Below are 6,000 nucleotides of genomic sequence, written 5' to 3' on the forward strand. Positions count from 1 at the left end.
ACCAGCAGGAGTATCTATATTGAGAAAAGCAACAAAGACAAATTATAAATGTTGCTCTGTGCAAACAAATGTTTTAAATTAGTCGGTGGCACAGTAGCAGTACATTGCTGGTCCCCTGGGGCCATTAATTTGATTTGACTGTGACCAGGATAGTCACAAGGCCAACTTTATGTTTTACCCACACATGCCTAACATAAAAAGCACTGACTTTGTGGCAGAAAAGTATTAGGCTAAATAAAAATAACACTGGATTAAAAAAACAGTAGTATGATTTTTTTTCTTTTCACACGGAGTGTAAAAATATATTACCTTTCATTAATGAGTAAGGCATTGTGCAATGTGGAGTATAAGTGTGTATGGTGCTGTAGTTCACAATTATAAGCTGAACGGCCCAGCTCTTCTCCAAATGCCTTTCTCTTTCTACCCTGACTCCTAAGAGGCAGATGAATAATAAATAAGATACTACGTCACACACCTCACATATGAAATGCGGCTTTTATCCTATCTATCGTAAGTAGACGTTGGGGAAAAGGATGAACCGCACTACAGGGAAAGGAATGGGCTATATAGATTGCACTTGGCACTTTTGTCACAGCATATCCCATACTCCAAACTTGACATCAAATTGTGCACTTACTCCCACTTTACTCACTGGCCTCCTACAACACCACATATTATTTCCAACAAATTAATTTGCTGTGCAGTAAGGAAAGAAACTTGAACTGCTCTACTACAGGGTAGGGTATAGGAATTTGGCGGGTAGGGTAGAGCTTTTGATATAAAATAGGGCGGTCCCTACACTGATCATCAATACATCAGCTTTGGCTTATTCAAGCACTTTAATAGTTTACGGGAGTCAAAAGGGAAAAATCTGAACAGGCGTAAACTAAATCTGGTGTGGTAAACCTTTAAATATATATTGGAATCACTTCACGTGGCTATGAAATCAAATGTGGAACATGCCAAGAATGGATTTTTAAATTTTTTGGTATGCTGGGATAGAAGAACTTATAAAAAAATAAAGTAGTGAAGAGATGACTCAGTGGGCGAAGGGAAACCCATCCTGTGTGTTCGTTTGCAATGCGTTGAAAACTTTCTAAATGCTGCATTAACTGAAGCGGATTGCACATTGCACATCCAACAAATGGGTGGGATACATCTGCCTCACTTAACAAATACAGTTAGTCAAGGGAGTTGAACAAAAATGAAAATAAATACTCCCCCACTTTGAACCATAGCTTTGATTACCCTATATAAAGTAAGAGATTTTGGTGAGTAGCATGCCCCTCTCTATGAGAAGAGCTGACTTGATTATTCATCAAAGCAATCTAAATATTCATTCTTCCTTTTATTCTAATTCCCCCATAGTTATCCTAATTAATCTTTACTTTCTCTCATCCAGTCTTTCACCAAAATTCCCAATCAATTATCCATCCATTCAGTATTCACCCTTTCTTCCAACCATCCTTTCACCCATCCATCCATCCCTTTACTCACCCACACACCCTTTCACTCACCTACCCTTTCACTCATATACCATTTTCCTTTCTTTTAACCTTCCGGTTTTTCATGTTTCCCTGAAGCCATCAATGCTCATTATATGAGCTTTTGCTGAGTTGCAGATAGAAGAGGCCATAACAACCCAACCACACTTGCAGCTGGTAAAGCTTGGATGTTTACGGCCACTAGTTGACAACACCCTGGTACAAGCTAGTGAGTACAATAGTAATTGTCAATAAGCAAGCAATTATGTGACTTACCAGTGAAAGTCCCAAGCTGCTTCTCTCCCTCCAACTGACTCTCTTCCTGCTGCAGCACTACTTAAGCCAGCATCAATGGTGGTCTGTGTTGCTAGAATAAAACATTATAAATGTTTTAGATGCCAGCTACACCTCCCCATAATTTTTTAATCAAAAGAATACAACCGCAATATGTCACTACAGTTCGGTTACACTGCAATATTTCCTAACAAATATATTACTCTGGGCATTTGGTTGGTTGAGAATTTTAGACAAGCAAGGTAGTGAAACCAACCAAAAACTTTTACTAATTGAGGGGCAGAGCTATAACCTATGATGATCAAGAATCATGATGACTGAGTCATTGAAGCACAATGAAGGGGTGGAATGATGGTCAATGAAAGACATAAGGTGTTGGTTGGCAAATGCAATGGGATCTCAAACTTTTTTTCCAGCCATGCTGCACTTTCATGGAAACTACTGGCATACTGTATAAATGAATTACACAGCACACAACATTGGGGTGAGGGAGGGTGGTCCATGACCATGGCCACTCTCTCGTGAACTCAACTGTTAGAGCAGGAACAGAAAAAAGAAAGCCTTCTCAACAAACATACATTGTGAATATTATTTCAAATCAAATCAAAACAGCTTTATTCTGTATGAGAAAAAGAGCCATAAAAGCATACTAATATTCTTTTTCTTTCTTTATTATTTATAATATTAGCTTACTTGGATCTGCAAAATTCACTGTAGATAGAATAGGATAGGATAGCACCTGTAAAGTGCACTAATACCCAGAGGTGTCAAGGTTCTATAGCAGAAAAGGAGGACCGACAGAGGAGAGGCGGCCAAACAAACAGGAAACTAAGATGTAAAGAGCCAGGTTTTTACATGTTTTTTAAAGGCCAAGAAGGAGTCCGCAACTGAAATAATGTTGGGTAGGGAATTCCATAGCTTGGCGGCTGCTACCGAAAAGGAGCGGCAACCCCATTTAGTACTACAAAATCCCGGGATCACAAGTTTTTTTATGAGGAGGATCTCACTTGCCTCCCCAGAGCATACAATTGAAAGAGCGACTTCAAATGGGCGGGGCCCTTAAGACGCAAGGCATTGAAGACCAGTAGAGTACCTAAAATATGTTCTTAGTCTTACTCTTACAGTACGAGATATATACGAGCGAGGGAAAGATTACCAACAAAGCAGAAGATAAGTGAACTAGAGACTGGAAAAAGTCAGCTACCAAAAAAGAAAAACATGTAATTAAAGGAAAATAAAAGATAATGCAGGGATAACACAAATAAAACAAAAATTGAATAGGGGAGTTGAAAACAATGAACAAGATAAAAATTAAAAGTAGCATAGTGAGCAGTTGAAAAAGAGCTAATCTACTGTGCTTTGCACGAGTGGGTTTGTATCCCGAACTCGTCACCACGTGACAGGAAGAGGGCAGGTAAGGGTGTCAGAGCAACTTAATTTCTCGCCAGCATCACCAGCCTCCAGGCAGCAGCTCCCATCGCGGAACTCAGCACCAGCATTCTAATACCCCAAGATTCTACCCTAAGCCCACAACAGTCATAAAACCAAACAAGGAAAAAATTATAATAAATAATAGGAATTACTGGGGTTAGCAGAGCCCTCTGCACCTCCTGCTGACCCCCTACTCCCGGACCCTCTGCAACGTCCCTCTTCCTGGCCTTGGGTTCTGATGTAAGAAATGAAGAAGATAAAAAAAAATAGATTAGTGATTCTGGTATTTCCACAAGATATTATGACAGGCAAACGTAGTAACATAATTGTACTTTCTAAAACAGATCACCTATAGTACTAGCTTTGAATCTATCAACTATTGTTGAGTTGCCCATAATAATCCTAAAATCCCTATTCCAAATTTCCTTAACAAAAACTACATTCGGAACTAATGCATTGTAGTCAATGATCTTTGATTCTATTCTCAATTCTCAACTGTCTGGATAGACCAATTCTGTCTCCCTTTTTTGCAATGCATGATTGCGTGCTACACATTGCTGTGAAATAGTTTGGAACTGTACGAGCTACATAACGTAAGTCACATAGAGAACGTTAATTCACTGCTATCACTGATTCACCATGGTGACAGGAGGACAGTCTGCAATGGCTTCTCAATTAATCAGCCAAAGCGATCACCAATGATGAGTATGATTAGGTAGCGCTGAGCACCTGCCTAACAAAAACTCAAAGCCGGAGCACATAATAATAACGTACTTAACGTAAACTAAACGTAACTTACCTCTGAGTGTGAGCTGCTATTCTGATTTCTTTTTTTAGCATTGTAGAAACACAACAAATAATTAATGCTCACAGAGCCCCAGACTCTCAACACCGAGCAGGTCACGCAGATCCTGCTCCCGGTCAAAGATACCCACCCAGAGGTGCGACAGCTGCTGGATGGTGCACTGAACCTGGCTGGTGCACTGTACGCACCAGCACTTCCTCCCCCAGAGCACTTAAATCTCCCTCAGGGGGTTTCCACTGTAAGGCCTTCTTCCAGCTTGGAGGGGAGGAGGTGCTGCACAAAAAAGAATAATGCTGCCACCTCCTTCTCGCTGAAGATCGCCTGGGGCTGCACACCTGGGTGGCTGAGGAATCCACAAGGTAGGCGACCCTCTGACATAGCCCTTAGTGGGGTAAAGAAAGATTAGAACAAAAAAGAAACAGGGAAAGGAAGGAAAGGAAAGAAGAAATAAGGAATTAAGGGGAAAAATAAATGACAAAAAGTCATGAAAAACACCAAACACATTACAAACAAATTGTAAAATACGCAAGTATAAAGACACACACTAATATAATAAATAAAAATGAGGGGTAGAAAAGTTTGATAGGGTGAGGATTAAAGAGATTGACGAGGTATTGAAAATTAGGCCAACATCATAAACAAAGTAGAAAAACAAGTTGGCTCTGCACATACGAACCACATGGTACCATTCGCATGTGTTTTGGAATGAGGAGACACATTCCTAGTTGCGTTTCATAACGTGAACGGGCGCGCCAGCAAACTTCTCCTGCCCGCGGAACTCCACATAGCCCACCAGAGTTTTTTAGCCACTCCAGGGAGTTCCACATAGCGCAACTCCATGAACTCCGCCTAGGACTAACTGAGACCATGCGGTGTGTACAGCCAACAAGTAAGCAGCAAGTACAAAGACTCCCACCTAGCAAAGGCTCGCAGTAGCTGATTTACAGATGCCATATCAACACCTCCTAATATGGCAGCAACCCCTACCCAAAAGCAGTGTACACATCCCCATTCACAGCGTTATCACCATTTAGTCATCTGGCAGACCCTGCAATGGCCGCACCGTGGTGGCATTAGTGGATTGGACAATTGCAGTATTATTTTTGTGCTATCCACAAGACGGACAGTGTGGTCAATGATGTTACACCTGGGAGGTGATGAGCTCTCTGATTTATTTGAATACTTACCTAACACTTGCGCTGATAATGAGTTTGACATCACTGTAGCGGCTCGGAGTACACATTTCGACCCCCATCTAAACCCTAATTATGAAAGATTTAACCTCCGGGAAGAGCGGAATAGAAGTCAGTGTCCACATTCTTCATGCAGCTGAGCACGTTATCAAGCACAGGCATTGATAAGTTGGACGACATAAGGACACAGTTGATTCAAGGGTGCCAATCGTCCAACCTCTGCAAGTTCATTTTGATTCAGCCTACAATAATGTTGCATGACATCCTGATCCCACGGACTGGCTGACAGCAGAGCTGGGGAAATGGGAGTTTGTCCTTGCCTGCCATCCACGGGTCCCCCATGACACAAGCAGTAAAGGTCAAGGAGAAGCAGGTGGAGGCAATACAGCTCATCTGCCGTAGCTCCGGTGCAGAGTCACAGGCGAGCGCAGAAGGACGGCGAAGCGTGAACATTAGACAGTTGTCACTGGAAGATGGAGACGACGTCCAAACGCTGAGGAACAGCACCAAAACTAGCCGACAGGAGGATGAAGACAAAGAGGTATTTACCGTATCCTTAAAGGGGCGAGACAATCGGAACAGGAGAACAGCAACCATGTGTCAGGTGGATATTAGAGGTAACAAAATCACTGCCCTAATTGATACTGGGACCTCCATGAATGTAACTGATGCAGAGCAATTCCTGCAACCAGACTCCACGCCAGCAATATTCCCCACAAAGGCCCCAATATATTCTTATGGGTGCATCAACCCCATCCCCCTTCAAGGAGTGATCAAAGTAGAGGTGGCCCAT

The 6,000-nt window shown here is 42.0% G+C and overlaps 1 long non-coding RNA gene across 1 annotated transcript in view; it reads right to left on the bottom strand.

The window, feature by feature from the left end:
* LOC147731418 (uncharacterized) overlaps positions 1-3,447 on the bottom strand; it is a 329,183-nt gene extending 325,736 nt beyond the window's left edge. The window contains exons 1-2 of the long non-coding RNA XR_015308440.1: positions 3,362-3,447; positions 1,761-1,851 (exon numbers count right to left, since the gene is read on the bottom strand). This is a non-coding gene — a long non-coding RNA (uncharacterized LOC147731418). The remainder of the gene's footprint in view (positions 1-1,760; positions 1,852-3,361) is intronic.
* Between the last annotated feature and the right edge of the window lie 2,553 nt (positions 3,448-6,000).

The sequence above is a fragment of the Lissotriton vulgaris genome, chromosome 2_1, assembly GCF_964263255.1.
Source record: "Lissotriton vulgaris chromosome 2_1, aLisVul1.2, whole genome shotgun sequence".
NCBI classification, from domain to species: domain Eukaryota; kingdom Metazoa; phylum Chordata; class Amphibia; order Caudata; family Salamandridae; genus Lissotriton; species Lissotriton vulgaris.